The sequence below is a fragment of the Chelonia mydas genome, chromosome 9 (assembly GCF_015237465.2).
Source record: "Chelonia mydas isolate rCheMyd1 chromosome 9, rCheMyd1.pri.v2, whole genome shotgun sequence".
In the NCBI taxonomy this organism is placed as follows: Eukaryota; Metazoa; Chordata; order Testudines; family Cheloniidae; genus Chelonia; species Chelonia mydas.
This window is the reverse complement of record NC_057855.1, coordinates 20,833,458-20,860,178: the sequence shown is the minus strand read 5'-3', so window position 1 is coordinate 20,860,178 and position 26,721 is coordinate 20,833,458. Positions and strand designations below refer to the sequence as shown.

At 41.2% G+C, this 26,721-nt stretch overlaps 1 long non-coding RNA gene across 1 annotated transcript in view; it reads left to right on the top strand.

Moving 5' to 3' along the window:
* Positions 1-26,721, top strand: part of LOC122461780 — a 272,200-nt gene that overhangs the window by 185,226 nt on the left and 60,253 nt on the right. Inside the window, exon 9 of the long non-coding RNA XR_006283951.1 lies at positions 21,122-21,233. This is a non-coding gene — a long non-coding RNA (uncharacterized LOC122461780). The remainder of the gene's footprint in view (positions 1-21,121; positions 21,234-26,721) is intronic.

Genomic DNA, 26,721 nt, shown 5'->3' with positions numbered 1-26,721 from the left:
GGCAGATTTTAATGTGGTTCTCATCAAAATGGATATAATTTAAATAGTAATTTAAAAATCACCTTTTTGGCAGAGACCACATGTAAAAAGTTTCAGGCCATAAGGAGAATTTGAGCTTATGAAATGGAAGTTATAATGGATATTGAGTTGGAGCCACAACTATGGGACAGATTCTATTTTATCTAATAGAGCCCCATTGTTGGAGGTTTTTAAGAATAGGTTAGACAAATATCTGTCAGGGATGGTCTAGGTATAGTTAATCCTGCCTCAGTGCAAGGGGATGGACTAGATGATCAATTGAGATCCCTTCTAGCCCTAAATTTCTATGATTCTATTTTAGGGGTTTATACTGTTGCCCACCATCATAAGTATCTGAGCACCTTCCATGCAAGAACAATCACATCAGTGAAGTCCCTAGTGGGCTCCATGAAGTCTTTGGCACTTCTTCCTTTTGGGGTTCAAAACTCTGCTTGGGGTAGGTTTTTTCTGTGTTATTTTTTGGGGGGGGGCGGGGGGGGAGATGGGATTAGTAGTGGAGGGGATGGTGAATGGGGAGGGAATTGGAAATAAAAGAGGGTGCTGGAATTCTGAGCATCACGGCTTTCTCAAAGAGAAAGGTTTTTGTAACATTTCCTAAAGACAGACTCTGGGTTCATCTTTATCTCCTCTGGAAGATCATTCCATAGTTGGGTCCCCTCAACAGAATTATTTGTCCCCAGCTCTCTCATACCTCATCCTGGGCTTTGTGATCTGCATTGTCCCCAAGGAACTGAGTTGTCAGGGTGGTTCATATATTGAAATTTACTCTTTGATGTAGCTGGGGCTTGATCCATCAGTTGCATGGCTCCCCAGTACAGGGCTGTGCTAAATCCCACAACCTAGCCATGTGTCTCACTGCTCCAGATGCTTTTCACTGATATGAATGCTGTGATGATACACACATGTCATAAGAGTCTGAAAAAACAAACAATTTTCTTTGAGAAACCCTAGAAAAGTTTATGGTTAAAAGAAGCTAGTGATGCTTCCCCTCGAATGAAGTGGTTAATTGCACTCTATTTTATAAAACTAGTAAATTGTAATTCTTTTATTATGCTTCCCTTCACCGGAATACGTGTGTGTGTATGTCAGTCTTTGAGGCAAATTGTGCATCTTGGTGTTCTTAAATTAATCATATTTTCTCCACTAAGATAATGTCTATGGAATAGAACGTTGTCACAGGGTAATGGTCCTGCTGCCAAACACCTACTGAGGCAAAGCTGGGATGCTTATCAAAAATAAGCATCAGGGTGAAGCAGACACATTTATTTTCAAAGCAGGAGGCATTTATCCTGTCATAACCTTCTATTCCTTTAGCTTTCCCCCCACTCCTTCTAAACCAAATGATTAATGACATGGATTTGGATGATTTTTTTTCCCTATGGATGCTAATGCAGTTGTTACAACCCTTTCCTATATGTTATTGAAAAGCTGCATTTTGATTGGATTAAGAGGATAGAAACGTTCTACAGCATGGAAGGTGATAAATACAAGTTATTTAGACCTTCTAGATAGTGAGTACCTGGTGGTTTTTGCCATCTACTAGTGAAAGTCAGTCGGGATTTCCCATGATGTCATGATGATCTGATACTTTTCATGAGCTTGAGCTAAGGTCATAACTCATGGAGACCATCAACCCATCATATTGTGTACATACAGTAGAGTATATACTGTGTGCCTATGATGCACATTGTTTATACTTGGTGTTTGTTATTATTGGTATGTCCTGTTATAGGACAAGAATCTCCTTTTGGTGCCCTCAGGCATGCTGCGGTGAGTGCTGAGGGGCTGTGTTATGGGTGGCGCCATCAGCACAAATTGTACATGAATCATCCAGAAATCCTCCTAGGGAATGATGCCAGAAAGTAGCTCTACTATCCTTGAAAAGAGTCCAGCTTGCTGCTCTTTCTGTGCCTAGACCTTTCTGCATCCATCCTCTTCCCAGGACAGCTAGTGCCCAGAGGGGTGCTAAGCAGGAGTGGGGACTGCATTCCCCAGTGGGATCCTGACCAAGATCCTGCAAGATGGGGAGAAGCTCCTTGTTCCTCCTCGCATCATGTGCACCTAAACAGAGGCTGCCCTGAATCTGGCAAACTGATGATCAATTTGATGTATGGCCATGTTTTAAAAACTTATTCCAAATACTGCAGACCAGTATTTTCAAGTTAAAGGTAGGCACCTAAATCAAAGTGACCTACTTTTCAGTGAGGCTGAGCACCCAGTGCTTCAGGGAGAGTTTTGCGTGCTCAGCCTTTCTGGTTACCAGGCCACTTTGATTCAGTGTCTAAATATGGATCTAGCTGCCTAACTTGGAAATTTTGACCTAAGTGAGGAAGGGCAGAAGAATGGCCTAGTGCTTTAGGCATTTGATTGGGACTTAGTTGATCTGAGTTCAAGGATTCCCGTGTAACCTTGACAAATCACTTCGTGCTAAATTTTGATCTCCATATCAGGTATGGAAATGGAAATTTGTAGAGGAAGATGCTACTCACTGTTATAAGAGAATTAGAATCGGCCTTTAAGGCCTGATTATTGCTTACTGAGAATGAGTAGTACATTACTCCACGAGTAATTCCTGTCAAGGAGGATACTATTCAACATGAATAAGGGTAGCAGTGGAGGCCACAATCTGTGCCTTTGGCCCTTCCTGTAAAATGAGGATTACAATAGTTCCCTAACTCATGGGGGTTTGTGTGACTAACCTTTGTAAAAACTGGGAGATGTTCAGGCAGTAGGGCACATCTAAAATACACAGAACTCTCGTCTTAGTGACATGGGGGTAAATCTTATGTTTAATCGTTATTCACATTTTTCCGGATTGAGATTTCACCATTCTAAATACTTCTCATAAAAGTAGATACACATACAAATTATATCAAAATCAGACATAATAGAAATGCAATAAAACCCCCTGACTGCCAATCAGAAAGCATGATAACGGTATATATTTAAAAAAAATTAGTTCTTTTATGAATATACTACTTGCTGATTGGCTGAAGATTTTTAAAAAATAAAACAAAACAACAAACCTTTTCTTCATATGGAAAGGTTCTATCTTGAAACCTGACAAACCTTTTCACTTGGTCAGAATAAATATCTCAAACTTCTGAAGTTTCACCAGAAACTGATCAACTGAGAAGTCTCTGCTTATGAAACAAGTAGCTCTCAAGACATATGTTTTATTTTCCACCTGTGATGAAGAAAATAGGAACTTTCCCCCCGTACCTCCATGTTGTGGATTAGGCTACTTAATCCCTTGGTCTAGGAGTTAGGATTTCCCAAAGATAAGTATTAATGCATTATTCATTATGCAGTGTCAAATCCATGTAAATTTGCTCTTTATTCAGTGCTTTTTCCTCTTTATTTTTAATAAAAAAATGCAATGAAAATAACTAATATTTTTTCCTCATCTCTAAGCAGTTGAAATGAAAATAAGCATTCATGTGGTACAGGAATTTTCAGCATGTTGAACTATATAAATTGTACACAGTGAACCATGTATTAGGTATGTCCTAAACTTTTCCAGATTTAGATTTTCTACAGTCTTTTAAAATCAGAACTGTGGATAGCCTTATTTCAACCTAAACAGTTTTTTCCTAGCAATAACAGGAGCTAGGTTTTCAAAATTAGTTGGGCAAATGGCCAGATGCATTTGAAAATGCGCATGAATATGTCTGGCAGCAAATGATTAATTTCAAGTGTTTGCTGCATTTCAGGTTCAATCTTCTTTCAGATTTGCATTCACGGTTTGGGTCCATTTCAGAAATGAGCAGGCCTGTCTTTATTTTGATTTGGATTTTGACTGTCTCTGTTGAATGTGAGGCACACTGCACACAGCAAAAGCACAGACCAAGATTTTCAAAAGTGACCAGGGATTTTGCATGCCTCATTTTGGCGTGCCAAATTTGGGACACATTAAAGATATTTTCAGAAAGTGCTAAGCACCCACCTCCTGCGAATCAAGCCCATTTAAGAAGTCTCATGCTGGCCATGCAAAATCAATAGTCGTGTTTGAAACTCTTATCAATCCTCAGTAAAATACAAAGGATTACTGATAAACCATAATAACCAGACACCCTAATAACACCCAGCATGATCTCTTTAATAGCCTCCATCATAACCTCTCTTACAATTCCCTATTCACTTGCCCATAATGCATACCTGACTTAATGATTCTTATGCTAGATCTACAGAGTATCTAGTCCTATAAATCCTGTTAGAAAGATAAACCTTTCTACATCGACTCTGCTGGCATTATCACAGCAGTATTTCTCCTAGTGTCCCAAGGTGTGTTCTGTCTTTTAAGCCCAAAATGGGGCAAATCAAATCAAACTAATAATTGCTAAGCTTTGTCTAGTAATGAGAATGCATTTTGGTAATTACCCTCATGCGTTCTCAGTAACAAAAACCAAACGTAACTGTATATGTGGTGAATTCTTCATTCCACCCTCCCCCCCTTTTTTTTTGCTGGTGCACAAAATTTCATGCAAATTTACCACCTAGTTTGAAACCAGCATGTATATCTAAGTTCTGTGTATGACTGTCAGAGCATCCACTTATGTGCTTGTTTCCTGGGGTTTTGTTTGTTTTTAAATTGTTTCATGTGAATTTCCAGCTCAAACTAGAGAGTTTATATTCTGGATTGACAGCTGCGGAGACTTAAATCCTTTGTTTATCCACAGAACAGACACTCCACAGGCAGCAGCACTGCAAGTTCCCCATGTTACTCTGCCAGTGTGCCTCACTTCTAATCTAGAGGGACCATCTCTAGGGGCCAGAAGATAGCTTATTCACCATGCCCTTTCACCCTGACAGGCATGGTGAGGCAACTGAACCATTAAAACCAAAATATCCCCCATTTCTTGACACATATTTAGCACACTGTTTTTGGAAAAAGACACCACCCATGTCTTTTTTTTTTAATGTAACTTGTGTGCAAGCTGCACTGCAGGATTTAGTCCACTGCCTTGGAATGGGAGTGATGCAGAGGTGCCCAGACCTCCTTGATGATGTATAGCAGCACAATCTGCTACATCCTTTTACGGGAGGTAGCATATTTACTCCCCTCCAAGCAGCAGGCATTAAGGGGTAGGTAAGGTCTATTTGAAAAATACCAGTTGCTCTCTGATGACACAAAGAAGCTTAGTGCCTCAATTTTTTTTGAAGCCTTTTTCTAATTAGAATATCCAGACTGTGTGAAAGCTTCACCTATGTACTTAATCAAAAGTAATTTGCGCCTAAAAGATGTGCAACAGTATAGATATGAGATGCTGTCACTAGCTTCAGAATAATGGCACCATTGAAAATCAGCACACCAGAATGAGCAGAAAGAATGGCCTTGTCTTCCAAAGTTACACACATGGAAAAACTTAGTGTCCTGGTTGATGAGATGTCTCAGAAATACTTACAGTATCAGGCAAATAGCATTCAGTTCCCGTGGCAGGTAATGATGGAGGCAACTCAGTGCTGCAACAGCAGAAGTTGGTCCATTTGTTGTTGGAAGTTCAGTTTCCTTCTTTTTAACCAGCCATATTTTAAGTTATTTCATTTTAGCACCTTGAAAATATACACTTAGGTTTTGTGCTTCACTTAGTCAGTGAAGTCAGGAAGGGCATAAAATGGCAGACTTAAAACCCTCACTCTATACTTTTTAACAAACTGAAACGTTTAGCTGGCCTTTAGTTTACTATAGTCGTGGCATTATTTGTAGAACAGTCTAGGATGTGGCAGAATGAAGAAAGGGAACAGGTTATACCTGATCTGTTGATTGCACTAGAAAACAATTTTTTTTTGTTTTGCTTATGTAACTGCCTAGGTTTCTCTCTCATCCAGAGACTCTGACATGGAAAAGACTACAAATAAGATGACAGCTGGAGGCCCTTTGACCTTCTGCCCCCAGACATAATGGGAATGAGATTAGAGGCTATAGAAGGACAGCAAAGAAACAAGGGATCTAGGATGCTTGACCTCCCCCTGTCCTTTGTGAAAAGAGCACATGCAACTTGGGAGGTGATGGGTGTGGTGGGGGGGAGGGGAGGAGGAAGAGAGAGCGAATCAGAAGGCTTGAGGAGTCAGTCCAGGAAAGTCACAGCTGGCTGGATCTATCCCAGAGAGAGGGTATGTCTACGCTAGAGCTGGAGGTGTAAATTCCAGCTTGAGGAGACATACGATCGCTAACTCTGATTGAGCGAGCATGCTAAAAACAGAGCAGCAGGAAGGGCTAGCTGCCCTGAGTATGTACCTAGCATCTTGGATGGGTACGGGCTTGGAGTGGCTAGCTCATGCTGCCTCAGCTATGATATTTTTATTGAGCTAGCTCATACTCAGAAAGAGGATCAGTAGTCCTCATGAGAGATGGAAGATAACTGCCAGTGTGGCTGCAGAAAGAGTGGGAGAAGCATAGACAGGTGAGCCTCACTCAGGCACACAGAATTCCCATAAGAAGGCTTGCTGAGCCATTTCTCAGCAGGAAAGAAAGGAGACTGAGTCAGCCGAAGAAGAGACCTTCAAACCAGTCCTGGCTACCAAAAGCCAGCTTTTATACCCTAGGTGAAAGAGATGGACTTCAAGTGGCTAACACCATAAGAGTGTTGTACCTCTCTTGGGCTGAAGAGAACAAACGGAGTTATCAGGGGAATATTAATTTGAGCTTTGTTTAAAGAGTGGTAAATTATATTAATTGCTAGTGTGAAAGTAACTGATTAAAGCCAATTATAATTGTCATTTTTGTAAATAGGAAAAAATACGTGTCATTAAAGATACGCAAATTCTTAGAGTGGGCCATGCTGCTTTCACACACAATCTCAAGTTGGTCATTTGGTATTTTTATTGGATGACTAATGAATACACTCTAGCACAATACCTGGTAAATTCTGTACAACAGATTTCCCCCCATATTCATATGGAAAAAAGGAATGCAAGAGAACCAAAGACAGGACAATAGTCATAGAGAAAGCTCCTGACATTTTCGTCTTCTAATTGATGAGCAAAAATAAATAATCAAAGTATACTTCTGAAACTGTTAGCCAATGGGGGATGAAGAAGAAGAGAAGATGACTTATATTTGACATAGACTTAAAAGGGCATAAAGGCTGATAGCTCTGTGTGAAAAGAGGCTCTCTGGAGTTTTGGAAAACAGTGAGTTAAATGGAACTGAGAAGAATGGAGACAGCATGGGGGCAGTGTGTTCTGTGGGGTTCTTTGTGTTCTGAGATCCAAACAGCCCTTACAGTAGCACTGCAAAGGCTGGCAAAGAGCCAGTTTTGGACTCACTCTTTCAGAAGCCAGCAGCTGTAGCACAGGTATAAGCCCATAAATATTTCATTCTGAGATTGCCTACGGTAGTTAAGCCATTAACTCGGGTGACCCAACATCTCTTCTGCCCTCCTGCTTTTCACACTACATAACAGCATGCTATGGACCCAGCCCATGAAGCCTCTTGTTGTTGCATTTATTCCACCTGTTGCCAGGACTTTATAATCTCCTGACTCCCTCACATTAGGTCTCCCTCTCAGCAAATTTTGGCACGTCACACCCATAGGCTTTATCTACACCAGGATTTACTGCCACTAGTTCAGCTCAACTGCTGGTAACTTTGGGGGGTTGCGGGGGGGGGAGGTGAGAGGAGAGAGAAGAGTGTAACTAGGACTCCAGGCAGCCCCCAGCATTTTCAACACTGTTTTGTCTATCTCAGTTTTCCCGTGTCTTCACCCATCTCTACAGCTTGGTTCCCTCTTCCGTGGGAAATCCCAAGGGAGGAGGATAAAGAGGGTGGAAAACTCCACTAGGTTCTCCTCATGGAGATTTCTCCCAGAGCATTTCACTGGGGCCAGGGTGTACTGTCCTGTGAAACGGGCAGTGGGTACTGCCCCCGAAATTCTGTAGATGCCTGAAATCCACACAGGTCCTGGGAGGTCAGGACCATTTGCACTGAGGTCCTTTGCCTCCACACCAGCTCTGTGAAACCCAGTGACATTTCTCTGCTCCCTGGCAATGTGGTTCTAATCGTTTCCGTTGGGGGAATACTGCAAAGGGGAATTGCTGCCTTGGGCTATGGAGAAGAAGTAGAAATAGAATATCGTTTGAAGCTGTGTTACATTACAGCCTTTGAATAACCAGTGGGAAGTGCTGATGCACATATTCCACAGCCTTGGTCCACTCAGTCTACTCCCAGCCTAGCCTCCTGTCTGCAAGAGGTGGCTGACTCCCCCTTCCTCTTGAAAAGGGTGACATCTAGCAGTGTGATTGAATAAATGAGGTTCTAGTGTAGACTATTCATGTTGGAGCATGTTATATGTTTTCTTTTATATGTAACCATTTCTCATTCCATTATCCTTTCATAGTATCTCTTAAATCTTAATCTTTGATAATCCACTTATGATTGTTTCACTATAAATATATCTCCATGCTGTGAGGTTATAAAGGACCCAATCCTGAGTAGTACCAATCTAGCTGTGTGTGTATTGTTCCTTTGGGAACAGCAAACCTTGTCATTTCTGTAAGTGACAGGAGCTGGATATTTCATAGAAATGCTTGAAAGGGGTTCAGGCAATGGGTGCACCTACTGTTAACCTATGCAGCGAAGTAAGGGCTTGCACTGGAGATTGATTGGGTGGCTAAGAGACTGATAGTGTCAGTGAGCTGACTTAGCCAGAAAAATAAAATCTGTACTTCCATGAAGCAATTTAGGAAGAAAAAAATAGATTTTTAGTAACTAAAAAGTATATTGATCATGCATTTTTGAGGAGCCCACTACAGTACAGTGCAGGATAACTACAGCATCTAACTTATCATCTTCAAAGAAAACATGCCAGAAAATACGGGCAAAATAGAAAATACTTTTTCATTAATGAAATATTAATCATATGTTTATATTCGGTTGACCTAAAGTGAATATTAGTGTGCACATGAATAAAACATTGCCATCTTCAACATGGGATAGGGCTTTCTCGCACCCATCTTAAATGATCTGATTATGGGGGAGAAGGCAATAAATATTTAATATCACGGTATGCTAATGAGCTGCTTGCTCATGAATTCAAAGTATTTAGCATAGTTTTCTCTCCCCTTCAAACATGTTATATAGTGCAAACACTTTGAATTATTTAATCACTAAGATCTGTAAACACTGTAATTCAGTGTTTAAAAACCCGGAGTCACACAAGTAATTAATGGCAGAGCCTTCTAAAACTGATTATAATTTCTAGAACAATTTTAACCTCGGAGAACCATATAATAACTGTGAAAGATCAATATGTCAGCAGGTTATTTGTTTTTTATTCTGAATTATTCTGAAGGGCTTACTTGCAGCCCCAAGGAAAAAGTAGCTATCTTAAAGAAAGCAGCATATATACGTGGTAAGCACATAAAGTATTATCCCAGAAGACAAATGCAAAAATTTACTCTTAGTTGCAGCTGGTGACCTTTTTGACAGATACGGTCAATATCAAGTCTCATGAATTCCAAAATATGTCTTCTAGGTAGTCCTGGCCAGGGGTCTCTGCTCTGCCCTGCACGGACCACAGCCTCCCCCCTGCACCTTGCGGCTGCAGGGATCCAGTGTCACTGACCTGTGGCTGTGAAGAGAGCTTTCTGCAGCTCCACTGTCATGGCCCTGCTCCTTCACTCACCAGCCAGGAATGTGGGAGTCATCCTTGGACAGGATCTGTTCAGCAGTGGTGTGGCCTCCCCTGAAGCTGGGGACTTGTCCTCCTCCTTGCAGTCCTAGCTGGGGTCTTTGTTCCACCGCTCAAGGACGACTGCAGCCTTCCTCACATCTTGCACCCTGGTGCCTTGGGCCCTGGGCTGTGCAGGGACCCTCCTCAAGCCCCTCGCTGTCAGAACTGGCCTTAATTGGCTGCAATCCTCTTGTGGACTCACCAAGCTGTGGTGACCACAGCAAAACCCTTATAAAGTCACTCCTGGGAATGGTAAGTTGCCAGAGTAACAAGGCAGCTTTCTGAGTCAACTATTACTTATGCCACTAGTTAAGCCTCACCTGCTGCACTACATTTTCTGGCATTGCGCTGTATGGAGAAGGAGACTGAGTGATGTGACAGATTTAAATCTAATCTCAGCTGGTTCTTGTAGACGACTCATGTTACTAATTTAATATGTACATGCTTAAGTGTCTTTAAAATATGTATATATACAAATAATTTGCTTTTGGGGATTACCTTTTGAATTCTTTGGTTAGGGATGCCTCAGTTGCACAGGCTGATAAGCTGCTGCTGTTTATTCCACTAGTTGGAATTTTAGCCAATGTAGATAAACAGAAGTATTTTAATATGTGTATAAACAGCCGTTTGCAGATTCAGTATACTGCAGAGAATTGAAATGCAGAGTTATTGGCAGTATTTGGGGGGAAGCTTTAGTTTTAAGATAAAATAAGTTAACTCCCTAATCAACCTGGAATTTGCAGGACTGGTACACACACAAGCTCCACAAGCCTTCTGGAGTACATAAAAGTGCATTCAACTCACACAATTTTTCTTACCACGGGAGAAAATTACAACCTGCTCCTTTCTGGGCACACACTTTGTTCAACACCCGTGTCTCTAGGTTGCTCTTATTGCCTTTTTACCTTTCTAATTGTCCTCTCAGGGCACTTGCCTGTGAATATCAGGTGATCCTGGCTGCTTTTATTAACACTTGACCCCCTTTGTAGTCTCTTCAAAACCCAATGATTGACAAACCCTGACTCTTAGATTTGAAAAACCCCTTACCTTTTATGTAATGAGTAAACACAACATAGGAGTAGTGTTCAGTGACATTTCTACTTCTTTCTCCCAGGTAGGAGCCCAGCAGTGCTTCCCTTCCTGATCAGTCTAGCTCCATTACTCCTTCTGTGGTCCTGCTCCCTCTCTCCTCAGGAGCCAGCCAATGGTCCTTCAAATTCTAAACCTCCAAAGTAGGAAATCTGCAATCTGGGTGGAGCTTCTGTTCAAGAGTCCAAGCCTTTATGTCTCTGTGCACCTGGTGGCAAATTTTATTTTTGATCTTCATCTCGCAGTGTACACCATCATACAGTTTTGCTTAATGTTTATCCTATGATAACATCTCACAGGTAGGGATTTCATGTTAACGTAGCCCCTTTTCCACAAATCCCCTTTCAGGCAGCTGCAGAATAACGATACCTTGTACTTCTATCCATCTTTTCTTCCAAGTATCTCAAACTGCTACATAACAGATAGCTAATTATGCTACGTTAGGCATTCTTTACCTGGTAGTGACCACTATAGGGATTTTCTAACTTCTGTGGCCTGCATGTCCCTGACTGGAGAGGTGGACTGTTCTGGGAATTGGGACTATCAGAATGTTGGAAACAGGAAAGTCATTCATGTAGAGCTTTTTTTCTTCTGGGCATATCTACTTCTTCCCACTGGAGAACTACTGGGATTTGGGTTTTATGGGGCAACCTTTCTCTTACTTGACTATCCTCACCTGGAGCCAGGCCTTGGGCCTGGTGAGAATCATTCCAATTGTATCCAGTCACGTTGTTAATTACCAAGTGAAAGAAATGGCCTACAATATTCATCAGCCTATCAGCTTGCTGGATTTCTTTGGCCAATTTAAATCACACTATAAATTACACTTTTTGCATCTTTCCAATTTATCTACATGACAGTCAACTAATTGAAATGTGTTCTGCTTCCTGCACATCCGTGAAAACTTTTGAGATAAATACCAAGCTGCTAAAAAGGGGGAGAGAAATGTTGTGGAGACACCAAATACACAGATGGGAAAGTCGACACTCCACAAGAAGCAGTTTTCTTCACACTCAGTTTGCATTTACTTGTCAGATATAAAGCATGGAAGAGCGATTGTAGTCATTTCATCAATGGATTAAAGCAGAAAGCAGATGCTATTTTTTTTATACAGATATAAATGAAAACTGGCTCCTTGAAAAGATATCAAAAGCTCTAGAGATTTGAGAAAACAAAACCAAATGCAAATGACTGTTTTTATTAGTTTGTTGGCTTCTAGCAGGAGGTTTGAAGATGAGGTGTCAAGTTGTCACAAAACCCTATATTTACATTCATTGGAAAAGAGGAGATTTGGGAGCATATATTACCCTCAATATGTGCAACTCCTGTTGCTCTCAGCAGAACTTGTTGCACTCAAGTATTGAGAGAACAGCAGGTCACCTTAGTGTGACATACTATAGAAAGGCATACACAGAAGACTCATTCAGCCAGCAATATAGTCCAAAAGAGAATTAATCAAAACATAAGAAAGTTCCAAGTGTTAAATGAAACAGTGACTGGGCAGAGATGGCCCATGAGTCTCGTCCCAATTCTGGTAAGTAATTAGGCTACTAATTTACATGATTCTATGCCATGAAGAGTAAACACAGGTCTGTTTTAAATTACTTTTATAAATTAACTGGTGTCACAGGGTCCAGTTTTCAAATTCTGATGACTAAGTTCTGAATTTTGAGACATGAATTAGCCATTTTGGTCAACTAAGTGCCAATTTGACTGCTCAGATAAGGACTTTGGTGCCATAATACCAGCAAAGTCCTGAAAAGGCCTGCATGTCTTCAACTCTTATTGAAGTATTTGGGACCTGAAGGCACTCAGGACCGGGCCCAGAGTGCGAAAATGGACTGCCCTTTAAAAGGATTCTGCATTATATACTATAAAATCTTTTCTCCATTCATAATAAAGTGTAGAGCATATTTTCCTCAAATTTTCTTTCAAAATACCAGATAATGCTTAGAACTTTTATTTTGAACTGATTTTCTCCTGAGTTTCCTTGCTTTCGTGATGAACCATTATGTCTGTATGGAGGAGCAAGTAGAGCAGGTGAATTTAGAGATTATATTCTTATTAGTCCTTTCCTTTGGAGTGCTCAACATCTTAGTAGTTAGACATACAGCAGAGCCTAATGAGGCTCAAACCCTTAAAAATGGGATGTTATTCTCAAAAGGGAGACAGACTGTAGGTTGCACAGACCAGAAGCCAGCACAGAGGGACTATAAGAGCTACCCTGTATGGACTGTAGTTTTTGAGTTGCTGCTGTTAAAACATCTTGGAAGGAATAGACAGAGAGATTTGCCAAACTGATGTCTATTTGAGTTACACCAAAACCTCTGCAACCCTACTTAGAGAAGGAGATTTGTGTTCACACCAGAGCCTTCAATGAACATTATGTTATCTTGTTATTTGTCCCCTGCTAAGTCTGCACTAGCAATATGGGCTCAATGAAAGAAGCTGAGAACTCCAAAGGAAAGGACGAGAGAGAATGTGATCTCCATAAATTCCTCCTCTCAGCAATCTGCCTCTGGACTTTGGCTGAGAACTAACTCCTGAAACATCATGCTGTTGTCCGGGTTAGTGGTGCTTTCTCCTGTGGACACCATTGGCGTAAGATAAAGCAAGACTTTTTGGTCACCTACAATGGTCCCCATTGCAGCAGGGATATCATTTCCTAACAGAGTACATATGAGATGTCAAACTTATAGCACACTTGGATCAAAGAGCTGACTGAAATTTTTGAAATTTCATAAATTGGAAAACCAATAACCAAACAACCTCTCCTCCCAGGAAATTTTCAATGAATCGTTGAAAATTCTCCATTTTTTGGAATAACTGTACAGTTAATTGAAAATTTTCAAAATTTCACTGAAATTTCAAATTCCAAATTTGAAAAAGGGGAAAAATTGAAAAAATGAATTTTCCCCCTTGATTTCACCACCACTGCTTATTCATAAACAAAATCACCAAGAAGATGTAATGCTTGGTGTGCCCATTCCATTGTAATACTTCTGTTTGAATTATAGAAAGCAATAGGTGGTGGTGATGGTCATAATATGCTACTGAACTTTGAGTAAAGGGATACGGGGTGAGGATGAGTTTGACAAAAAGAACAGAAGAGTAACAAGTGTATCAGGAATTGCGAGAGGTCACTATGGTCTAGAGGTGAATCCACAACTCTGAGGTCATTAGCTATCACAATGAAACCTGGTTGTTATTAATTATTTTTAGCAATGTGGATCCAGGTGTTCAAGTGTTTCTTTAATGGGGATAAATAACTACATTTCAGACCTTGCTCTCAGGATCAGAAAACCAAATGGAGAAATGAATATCAAGCCCTTCCCTTCTCCAATGTCAGTAAAATAACTATGGGAAGATAGAATCTTACTCAAGTTGAATTGTACTTTATTCTGAGAGGCATCTCACTGAAACCAATGAGACCATTGTAGAGTCAGATGCTACTCAGGGAAAGAGAGGGTAAACTTCCCTAAAGGAGTGCTATAGTATCCCGTCCTGGCTGCCCCATTCCCACTTCTGCACCTGACTTCTAAAATTACAGTGAGCACAAGGAGTGCCAGATGGTTAGTCCTGGCTTGCCCCAAATCTTCCATCTTGAAATCTATTGGGGAAAAGTTATGAAAGGCTGGAGTTCCTGGTTCCCACATTTAAGGTTCTCTGTGTGGCTGGTTTTGAAAGGTTTGTGAGAGATTCACCCATTCCAGCAGGACTAAGATATTTAGATGCTAAGAGTTAAATAAATCAGGCTCAATGTAGAGAATTTATCAGAACAAAAACCAAACTATGTTCCAGTTTTAATTATAGGTAGGTAGCAAACGCTTTTAAAAAAAGATATAATGTTAAGCAGTTTGTATTCTTCAGTGATCCTGGCAGGCAAATAGTATTTCTTCTTGAAGTAAGAATCAGAGAACTAATTGCTTTCAGCTTTAATTTAATGATGATACAATTTAGCTATAATTAAATTGAAATGCTAGAGCTAAACATTCTAGATAACAAAATTTACTTAATTTAAGATATCAACTTGTTTTTTTTCCACTTGTCTTTTCCATATAATTAATTTATGTATTGGATCATAAAGTGTCTCCAGCCCTAGTTGTCTTAATAGCCAGACAAACAAAAGTCCATAAATTGCAGTCCACTGTTTATAACTTATATGACATTACTTAATTGTTTAAATGAGATCTTAGTAAAGGGCCATGACAGTTATTAATCTGCCACTCCAAAAGATCAACTCAATAAACAATATTCAAATTCCTTTAGCAAGATCAGCAATCAATATATCTTTATATATGTGCACATGCATGTACGTGTACATGTACACAAAGAAGAATTAACTTACGAAAGTATTGACGTTTATCTCAGGGAGCATTCTGCATATAGCTGGATAATTTGACTATGCCAATATTGATACATACTATGCAGTTGTTGCTAATCCCTTTGGGTAGTGGAATCTTTCAGTAATATTAGTTGAACAGATGTTGTTTGTTGGTTTTACATTTTTATTCTTCATGCTTTCATTTTTCCCAGAAGCAGGAGACATTTCCTTGGAATCCTACACATAGGAAGAAATACAAGTGACAGTTAAAAAATAAATAAATCTGATTTTCTGTCCTTCTGTGGCTGTCTCAGAATGCATACAATGTTGTTTAGAAGGGAAGATAAGTATGGTTGCATGTATCCCTTTATCAGTATTCTTTTAAAAAATACACCCAAGTAAGAGGAGACTTACCCTAAATAAAATAGTTATGATTACATCGCCATTAGATAGATTTGATATTTCTTTTATTCAGTAAGACTATGAGAGGGCTGGTTGAATAGTCAGAGGAAAAATTACAGTCTTCAGAGACGAGCTTGCCCCTCTCATATTTCTGAAGCAATCTTTCCTTTTTGTTATCATTTTGTTTAAGGGTCATTTTGTTTAACTCTCAATGGCTAGAGTGCGTCACAATGTCAGATTTCCAACTTTAATAATTTAAGATGGTTTAACAATGCTTTCACAATGAAATGCTCTTTTGTATTTGCAGTAAGTTTCAGGTCTTAGATTTCTTTTAACTAAGAAGGAATATATACTAAGCTTTTGTTGAATAAAATAGTCAATGCCACTCCTATTTTTTTGGTTAATACATTTTAATCTCCATGGGCAGATTCACTTCCACCGAACAAGGGGTCTGTGTGTGGAAATTTCATACTGTGTGCCTATCAGGGCCATCGCTGGCCAGGAGAAAGGGAGGCAGCAGTCAGTACCACTGTTGCCTTTGCTGTGGGATTCCACAAGGTAGTTTCCAGAAGGAAGCTTTTCAAAATGGCTGGGACTCCATAGGAACCCTGCCATTGGGGCCTGCCTGAATAGCATGAGGACAGAACCAGTGCATGTCACAGCGAGCCTGACCCTGGCCCTCTTTGGGTTAGATGGGTCTGTGCTTTTCTAGTAGACTTGGGCAGTGGGCAGCGTCTTTGCTTCTGGCAGACTTTGTCATAACAGAGCGATACAGGTTGGATTCCTGTGTAGGCTAAAGGGTGAATTCAGCACTGTGACTTTTCAGAACATGATGGGTGGATGGTAGTGTATCCAGAAAAAGCATTCCACTGTCTAGTCAGGGGTGATATGTTCAGCAGTAAGTTTGTGTCTCTGACCAACAAAATTTCATGTTAAGAAATAGACAGTAAGCACTGATAAAACCAGATAAAGGAGTGTGTGTGTCCCCACTTTGAATAATAGTATTTCCTAGAATTAGATTAGTTGAAAGAGCAGGACAACACTTTATTATGGGGGTGATGTCTGTCTAACAAGAAGAGGAAGGAATGTTGGAAACAGAAGGTTCTATAAGGGTGTTCCTTATTTGAGAGAGTAGTACTGGTAGGTGTGAAAACAGGAAGCAGTGGATTTGGAGCTCATGTTTCACTTGGGTACCAATTAGCACAAGGCCAGATAATGAACTCTTTGATCATTTTAATAAGCACCTACCCCCATAAGTAACCACAGTGAAGTCAATAATGAGTTAATGCGACCATTCATATGAATCATCAGTGTGACTAAGAGGGTACAATCTGGCCCCAAATACTTAAAACTAGAGAAATAAATTACCAGAAGGTAAATGTATGTTGTCTCTAAAATCAAAACATTATTAAGAATAGAAACTCCTTTCCTCTGTTATCTGTAACATAATCTGGGGGTGGAAGCATCTTGTCCAGTAATTGAGGTTTTTTGAAATCATGACTTGTGTAATGGCGGGTATTCTAGTGTGGGTGTCTCAGCATTGCTGCACCAAATTTTTAGGTGCCCTGCTACTGAGTGGAATTCACAGCTCTGGGTTAGGTGACCATCTCTCCCTTTACACTGTATAGGGAACTTAGGTGCTTCAGAATGGGATTCACAAAAGCCAGAATGCTGAGAGGCCAAAGCTAGCTAGTAGAAAATGCCAAGGAGAGGGCTGTGGCCTAAGCCCTGCATCTCACTGTGACTTGGCTGGAGGGAAGAGCCTATCTCTATTTGGGATTCTCAGCCATGAACTCTCTCCTGGAGTCAGGTGCCTAAGTCATTTTTTTTGGCAAGAAAAACAGGAGTAGCCTCCCTTACAACTTTTAGTTCTGTAGTTAGAGCACTCAGCTGGGATGTAGGCAACCCGACTTCAGTTCCCTCTCTGCCTGATGTGGAGAAAGGATTTGAACTCAAGTCCCCCACCTCCAAGGAGAATGCCCCAACCACGGGGATATTCTGGGGTGGGTCTCTCTTTACTGTTGAAACAAGTCCACTTTTGATAAATATTGAAATAGCCAGTGGTGCAGGGGGACTGGATGCTGGGTCTCCCTCCTCCCAGGTAAGTACTCTAACCCCTGGGCCATAGAATCACTCTCATGCTCTTTCTGCCCTAATGACTTGTGACAGGCTGGACCCCTGGGATGTCACCTGGTTTGCTGGAGCGCCACTGAGTCAGACTATTCTGCCAGCCTGGGCCCCCTTTTACCTGGTCTTTCTGGGCTAGGCTCCCCTGCCTTTTCCAGCCAAGCACACAGGCAGGGCCACATCCAGCTGCACAGAGAGACAGAGATCCACTCTGGGAAGGCTCAGCTTAAGGGACTTGCTCCAGCACTCAGATGTCCACCTCGCCGCCCACCCCCCACTTTGGAGTACAAACCCAAAATTATATGAAATTCGCCTCTTCCCTCAATGTAGAGGAGGGTATCCACAACTCCTCGCCCCCCCACCCCAGTTAGAAATCACATAAAGTTGGTTATATTATAAACCAGAAATTATTAACTATAATAGGTGTATTTTAAGTAGTTAAGGAGGTAGCAGACAGAACAAGGCAGATTACTAAGAAAATAGAACAGAGCATGCAAATTAAGCTTAATACACTAAAGAAACTGGTTACATATAAGTTCTCACCCTAAATGTGGTTCTAAAAATCATCTTCACAGGCCAGATACCCTTCCAGCCTGGGTCCAGTTCTTTCCCCCGGTTCAGTCTTAGTTGTTTCCAGCAGTCATCTTGGGGGTAACAGGGGAGAACTGATGACCAGGATTACCTCACTCCGCACCCTTAAATAGGATTTGCATAAGGTGGGAGTCCTTTGTTTCCTAGTTTGACACCCCCCCCCCGGCTTCTCGTGGAAAAGTACATACTTCAAGATGAGTTCCAGTATCAGGTGACATGGTCACATGCCTCTGTAGGGTCCCTGTAGCCATTCTTCAAAGGCTGACCCACACATTCACAGGAAGCTCTTTTACAATCCATTGTCTCTTGCTGATGGTCCATCAGCAATATTAGGCTTTTTCACTGTTGTACCTGAAATGTTAGCAAGGGGGCATCACACAAAGTAACATAACTGAAATATAGATACATAGTCAATACTCCTAATTTCAGATACAGAAATGATACATGCATACAAATAGGATAATCATATTCAGTAAATCGTAATCTTTCCAATGATACCTTACAAGAGTTATCTTGCATAAACATATCTGAGTTATGTCATATCCTACCACAAGCATATTTTCATAAAGAATATGTTGTATAATGTCACATGACTATTTAGTTATTTTTGCACAGTGGAACACTTTCAACAGGAAAGATTGAGAGCCCTGCATCAGAATATTCAACATTCCAGTTGTCAGGGCACTCTCCTGGGAGGGGGGAGACTGAAGCTGAAATTCTTTCTCATCATCACTTAAAACAGGGAATTGAACCCAGGTCACTCACATCCCAGGAGACTACCCTTACCATAAGTCTATCATCACCTCCTTTGGCTGGGGCTTAGGTGTGAGATAGGTGTTTGGGCACCTAGACTGAGACAGCTATGCACAAGCTTACTGGTAGAAACGTAGGTGACATGGTGAACACCTACCGAGTTAAGTGGCAGCTGAATAGGTGTTTTGAGGATCTCAGTAATGCCTAGATCTTGGACTTGAGCACCAAGTCCCTTTGTCAATCTATCCCATAAGTCCATTGTATGGTATTGCACCAGTCTTGTTCATAAATGATCTTCTAATCATTTTGTTCATGTGTGTATATCTTGAAGTCTGGCATTTTGTTCCAGTTCATGAAGCTGCTGTTAGAACAGATGTAGTTTCTAATCAACCATTCCAAAGACATTTTGAAAATGCAGAATCACAAGTTTGTTGTTGTTGAGCTGTTCTTTGGATATTATTAAGTACTCTTATTACAAATGCAGATTCCAACTTGGTCGTCTTTTTTCTCTCTCTTGAATTTATATTTTCATGGTCTTGTCAACTTAAAATAGCAACAACAGATCTCAGAGACAAAATAATAGAAAACCAGGAGACCTTTGGCACACATATACATGGGAAAAGAAAGTGAAAAAACAACCAGATAATGCATTTGGGCCTAATTTCTCATTGCATTATTCTAGTTTTATGCCAGTGCAATTCCATTAGAGTTACTGACTTACTCCAATGGCATAAAATCAAAGTAACACAGTAGTGGATCAGCCTCATATAGTCCTCTAATTATACTCTATGGGCCAAATTCACCAGGAGCACTCTGCCTACTTAGTACCCTTCAGGTCCACAAAGCAGCAGTATACCCAGCTTAACTGGCTGGTGAAACTGAGTTTACAGCTGCTTTGTGTTGCTAGAGCACACTGGTGAATCTGGGCCAGTATAAGTGCATCAGCTTGATCTTAAAGAGTGAAGTCCTAATTCCCTTATCTGACTGGTATAACAGTATCAAGGTCTGTGGGTTTATTAACGGTTTACCATCGTGTAAGTCAGAAGAGAATGAGGCCCTAAATAGTCTTAGCAGGATAATGGCTATATTAGTCTAAAAGACAATCTTTGACCTCATGTCTTTTCAGATCTTTATTCTAGTGTCTCTAAATTAGTTGATACTTAGTGTAGAAATCTGTCTTCTAGAGTTCTTCTGAAGAAATTCCCCTTCAGTGTCTATGTTTTTATTGCTGGGTTACTTCATACCTTTAATTTACTATTCTTCATATTTCATTTCCAATTCTCCACCCTTCAGAAATCTTTATAAATGGCTACATAACAAGTGCAAATTTGCCTCCTTGTTCAGTGGAAAGTACCAATCAGCCTGTGATGAGTGTGACATCTCTTACTAAGAGAGAACAAAGAAAACAGGCAACTCTAAATAATCATCAAAGTCTAACTTGTCAGAGCTACAGTATGTGGTCTATTAAGCTTTATTGAGGGCACTTTGAGATGGCAGTGGTGCCTAAATAACTATATAGGTCTCTATCTGACTAGTTATGCATATGGCACAATGATCTTGTCTAAAATCAATTTTATTGAAAGAAAACAAACAAACAAATCTACAATAAAACTATAATCATGCATAAAATCAAGCACTGCTTCTTTAGAAGCTTAAATTGATGTGCTCTTGCCTCTGTGTTTTATAAACACAAAGCTAATACAACACGATACTTTATTTTGTGCATCAAACTGTATCCCAAAATGCTTTACAGAGTTAAATAATAGTTATAAAGCTAAAATCACAACTGATAGCAGATGGAGAGTGAGATTTAGAGAGAGATAGTCAAGAGGAAAGAGACATGTTTTCAGATGAGGTTTGAAAATAGCTGGATAGTCAATGAGGCAAAGATATAGTGTACAGGAAAGTAGAGTAGGGAATATATATTCCCCGCTAAGCCATCTGCTGGCCAGTCTGCACAAAAGTATATCATTCCTGATATTATTAGCATGTCAGATGGTGGGTAGTTCCTGCAATACTGAAAATATGTCCCTGCCATTTTCTTCTCATATCCACAATTATCCTTGAATGTTTCCTCTACCCCTGTAAAATCATCATAGCTAACTGGTTTATCTTTCTTTAGGCAAGCAGTATCACTGTGGATGCAGTTGTGTGGGAACAGACAACTCAGGAGGAAAGTGGGCATCCATTGTTTAGAGAAGAAGATGGAAGGAGATGTCAAGGCATGTCACAGAGTGAGTAGGGTCTATTGTTGGGCCTGCTTCTGGAGTGGTGTATTCCAAAAATGAATGGCAACTAACTTGTCCCTGGCCTTCAAACCTCCACTGGTTAAATTAAACTGCTAAATATGGTCTATGGTGCAGGACTCTCTATCTCATTATGTGAACTCCCTGGAATCTAAGTCATGGCTTTTCTCCATGAGTAACTACTGCCTCCCATTCTGCCCCTCTTGTAAATTGTAGTGTACAGGGCAGCTCTTTGCCTCTGGATTCTGGGAGCACAAGGATACAGAGCGAAAGTGTCAATGCACCATTCTGAACAGAGGCATTACAGATGTGGTCATGTCTCCCTTAATGCAGTCTCCATGCTTTGAGATGAGTGATAACTTTGTGCCAACACTGTCTTCAGTTACAAAGGCCAGAACCCTCCCGTAGAAGGATATCACCTGTATTTACTTAAAGTACAGTATATGCACTGCAAAGTTAGCCTTTTGCCTAAGTGATCCTTTTCAAGCAAATATACTCACCCACTTTTCTAATGTGTGTATTTGTAAAAGGTGAAAAATGTTACCTTTTTGGAGAACTATATACTTGTCAAGTTGAGCTGCATCATTGTCTGTTCCTTGCTTTCTCCTGTAAAGAATGGTTGACCAGTGCTCGAATATTGTGATGAAACGTCTATGCTTATCCAAGTGCTCTCGTTTTAAAAGAATTGTCGCCCCTGAGGCCAAGTCTCAGGAACAGCCAAATCCCAGCCAAAGTTTAGGATTCATCTCTTCAGGGAGCAAATCCACTTGCAAAGCTTTGTAAGTCTGGAAGAGGGTCACATAGCGTGGTTCTGGCTTAAAGGGACACTTAAAGGGACAGGATGATATGTGAATGAGATTGTTACTCCTTCTTTGTATATTGGGATTTGGAAAATAAATACACACACAAAGAAAAATCCCAAAAGATTTCTGAAGTACCGCATTGGGTTAGGTTGTGAGCTGGACTAGTTGCCCATGTAGGAGAAGTAAGAGCTCCCACTTACCCTCCTGCATGGACTTTGTGGGCCTTAGTTCCTATGGTAAACAGGTGCTGTGTACCTGTTACTCCCCACGATCCGGTGGTCACAATCCTTTATATATTTTTATGGTCCCCATTACAATAGTATCTGAGGATACCACAGACATCAAAGGTTTTTATCCACAAAATATCCCTGCAAGGTAGAGAAGGATTATTATTCTATCAGTTCTCCTGTCTTGTATTCCAAAAACCAGGACAGTAATTATCTAGGGTCAGGTTCTTATATAGCATTTGAGTGCCTCACAGGCATTAATAAGCTTATCCTCACCACACCCCTGTGAGGTAGACCTCAGTCCTGTTGAAATCCTATTTATCTGAAATCAGTGGAACTTCTTGTGGAGAAAGGCAGGCAAGGATGGAAGAATTGCCCCTTAAAGCAGAAAAGGAGCAACTTCAACTGAGCAAGTGAAGTGCAATCAAAGTGAATCATCCTGTAAAATACTTTGATTTGGCTAGTTCTTAAGATAGGTTTCAGTTCATTGGGATGCCTGGTCGATGTTTCTTGGGCTCCCCAGATTTTTTGGTATAACCTGAAACATGAACTTCTAGTTCTCTCTGTCCCACACAAAATAAATAAATACACACCAGAAAATTGGTCAGGCAGGCGGTATTCACCTTTGTACAAGAATAGCAGTATTCAGCATGCAACCTCGTTCTTATTCCCATGAGCCTGGCTGATGTTGCTCTGGGACAGGGACAGTCTTTGGTGGCTGCATCTACAGCCAGAATTATGCAGCTGTTAACATATTTCTCTGAATCAGTAGTAATTCTCAGGCTCTTTCTCTGCAGTGGATAGTCATTTTGTTTATTTTAATTTGTTACACGGCTTGTTATAGTCTCTCTTTGTTTGATTTCTCACTTGAAATCCTTCTTTCTAATAATCTATTCTTCCCCTTTCAAACTCAATTGCAAATACTTCAGCCTCTGTCATATGACTTCTCTTGATGGTGCTGTCCATCGATCTATATTCTTATTCCCATCTAACAAGAATGTTCAATCTCTTTTTCTGTCTTGTTCAAAGTGACTTGTACAACATGATTTCCTATGTCATTGTTTAGTTCTCTGCCATTCATGTCACTCCTTTACTACATGGACAATGGGTCAGATCCTCTGCTGATGTAAATCACCATAGCATCATTCCTTATTTCATAAATGGGAATGTCCCCCAAAGGTATTTTCTCTTTTAAAATCCATGTAGTACACTCTTGTCATCTCATTCAAGGGGGATTCAATGCTGAGTGTACCCCCTTTTAGTTATGATGCTACCCCCTGTTCTTCTGTGATATACCATTGTATGTGTTTGACTGAAATGCAAAAGTCAGCTGTTTTGACTGAGTCTTTCCATCTGGCAAATTTACAGTAAATTATTGCTGACTTTCCTCCGATGGATCAGTGATAACTGCTGTAGAATGATTCTCTAGTAACTTAAAGGCTGAGCTCAAATATTTTCTGTAGTGTGAAATCTGAAAACTTTGAATGGGTCATTTTCACAGTTTATTATAGGGCTTTTACTTTTTCAATTTTCATAGAGGCATCTTCAACTGGCATGATTTATGCAAAGTACTGGTGATATGGTTCTAAAAAGACACTTACAGACCTAGGATTTTAGAAGCAGAGCATTAAAGATTGATACTTGTAACTTACATAAATGCTAACAAAGAAAAATAGTTCCATAACAATAAATTTGAATAAGTACTTAAGTTCTTTGCTACCTGAAACTTGCTAGAATTTGCAATTGCCTTTGTTCTTGGAGAGTTTTTGCTGACAGTTGCTGTAATCAGAAAGATGAGAAATCACATCCTTACTCAAGAGTCTGATACTGCAGTCCTTACTCAGGTAAAACACCTGTTGAATCTGAGGTAAAGGACCATTGGCACAGTGAATTATCTTGGCTTTCTCATGTAGGTGGCTAGGAAAATCCATGACTTCTGAAGGATAGAGTTTTCAATCCTCTTCTAGGGGATGTTTGGGGATTTGACCTCTTACAAAACTGGCCAGTGCCCCTGTAGAGCACCCTTGGCTCTGCTATCAAATGGCAGAATGGCTTCCTCAATAGACAGTGGATGCGCCAAAAGCCCCTTTCAGCCACTGAAAGAGGGTGGAGTAGTTCCCAAATATGCTTCTGATTGGAACTTCAGCCAGATCCAAATGGAGCAGGCTTCAGAGAAGAGGTGTCCTTTCCTCACCTTCCAGAGCCACAATGCTCAGAGCAGTTTCTGTGATATCTGGGAGCATAGAGAAGAATGCGGCATGGCCAGCAGAGTTGGTTGGAAAAATTATGTTGAAATGTTGTTCCATCACAGTTTGCTGATTCAGCAAAATTGAAATGTTTTACAGAACTACTTTGATTTCACCAACGTTTCAGTGGAACCCAGGAGGACTCTGGTGGGACCTTGCCTAGTTTCCAGCAGGTTTGTCAACGTGGCACGAGAACTACTCTGGAATTGGGGACCACCAGGCAATGGCGTTGAAACAATTTTTATTGTGTGGGGTGCTAAAGCCATTGAACAAAACTGTAAACCCTGTATATGATGGAAACCACTTCAAGCCAGAGGGTGCTCCCACAACCCAAGTACCCATGTCACCAGGCAGACTGCCTCGGAATTGGAGACCCCAGGACTGCAAGTGTTTGCGGGTGTAAAACTAGTATTAGAAGAATCAAGCCCAGGGTTTGCACCATGCTAATGACTTTTCATACTGAATTACTGGAATATTACAATCGCCTCACAACTTTTGGTTTATGAATAGGTAGATGAGGCACCAAGGAACCCAATCCTAAATCTCTCTTATTATCATGTATGCTTGCTCAGCAACAGCTGACCAACACATAGGATGGTCAGCCCAGAGTGAAAGGATGTACAGATTGGCCTTCTGAGCTATGATGGACCTGCCTAGGAGTTCTGACTCACCCTGAACAGCTTACCATGGATTTCACAGAGTATGGCAACCTGGAGGCTTTCCCTCACAGCTACTCCATGGGGAAGAAAGGGAGACCAAAAAAAGTTCCTTTCAAAACAGGGAGGAGTTGTCTCCATCTCTGTGCATGTGAATGGCTTCCTAATGTTCTCCCATTAACATGCAAAAGCAGAGAGTTGGATTCCCCTTATCTCCCAAAGGTCAGAATTAGGCAGGAGTGTAGGCCCTACATAGCTGCCAGTGAGGAGTTACTTTCTCTTAATATTGTGCTTATGTTCCCTCAGATCTACTCAGACCACAGAGTTTGGATTACCTGGCATCACAGAATCTTTCCATTGATTCCAGTGATTTGGGATCAAGCCTTTAAGTGGTGAAAGAGGTAGTTTGGGTTGAGGTTGGGGGAGTGACAAGGGATGTTGTTATATCTGTATAGTCGGCTATTGATTAGAAGGAAATTAGCAGAGCTCTCAGCTCAGCATGGCTGGGGGAGGGGATGGCATCTCCCCAACACACTGGCCGCTTCCCCTCCCTTCAGGGTAGCCGCTTGGTCTCCACCCTGCTCTCTGGATCCCCATGTCCTCCCTGGGGCTGTGTGTACAAGGGCACCCAGGCAGCATGTTCTGTGAGGGTGGTGAGTGGGAGCCAGCCCCCAAACCTCCCTGCAGCCTCCTGTAGCAGCAGCTTGGGCTCCGCCTCACTGCAGTGCAGAGCTTGCCCGGAGCAGGGAGCAAAGCTCACAGGTGGGAGGTGGTTCCCGTCTGCCAGGTTGTTGGGGATCATCCCTCCTCTGGCCATGCTCCCCCTCTCTGCAGGACAGCTGCTTGGTCCTGTTCCACTCTTTGTCCCGTGCTCCTGGCCCTACCCACCATCCCGGGGGCTGCGTGTGCAGAGGTGCCCAGGCTGTGTGCACTGTGGGAGCCAGCCCCAAAACTTCCCTGCATCCCCCCTGGGGTCCCTTATCCTTGCTTCCTGGGGTCTGGCAGGGGCCAGGACAAGGGATGCTGGAGCACACTACACCCCAAGCCCTGGGGATGCACTTCACCACTCTGCCACTGGAAACAGCCAGGGAGGGGTGTGTGTTTTTCCTCTGTAACCTACATTTTATGTCAAACTTCAAAACTAATGGACAAAAATAAAGAAATAAGAAAAAATCAATCAAAGATACCTTCATTGAACATCGCATTTTAAAAATTAAGAATTGCAAAATTTCATTTTAATAATTTGACAGCCCTGGAGACTGATGTCCTATTTATCCTGAGAACAGGTGCACGTGGGCATTGTCTTGCCAATGTGACTCAGCCTAGAGATGGAAAGCCCAATTCTCAGATTAGATGGTAGTTCAGTATAAAGCCTTCTCAAACTACAGTCATTCTACTGAGACAGCCACCAAAGGAGCTAAGTGTGCAGTTTATGTACTCATGTGCTCCTTATGGGCACCTTAGTCCCATCAATAGCATTGTCACCGTTAGGAAACAAGGTGAGCAGTAGAGTTTTCTCACAGTGCAACATATTCATCGGACTA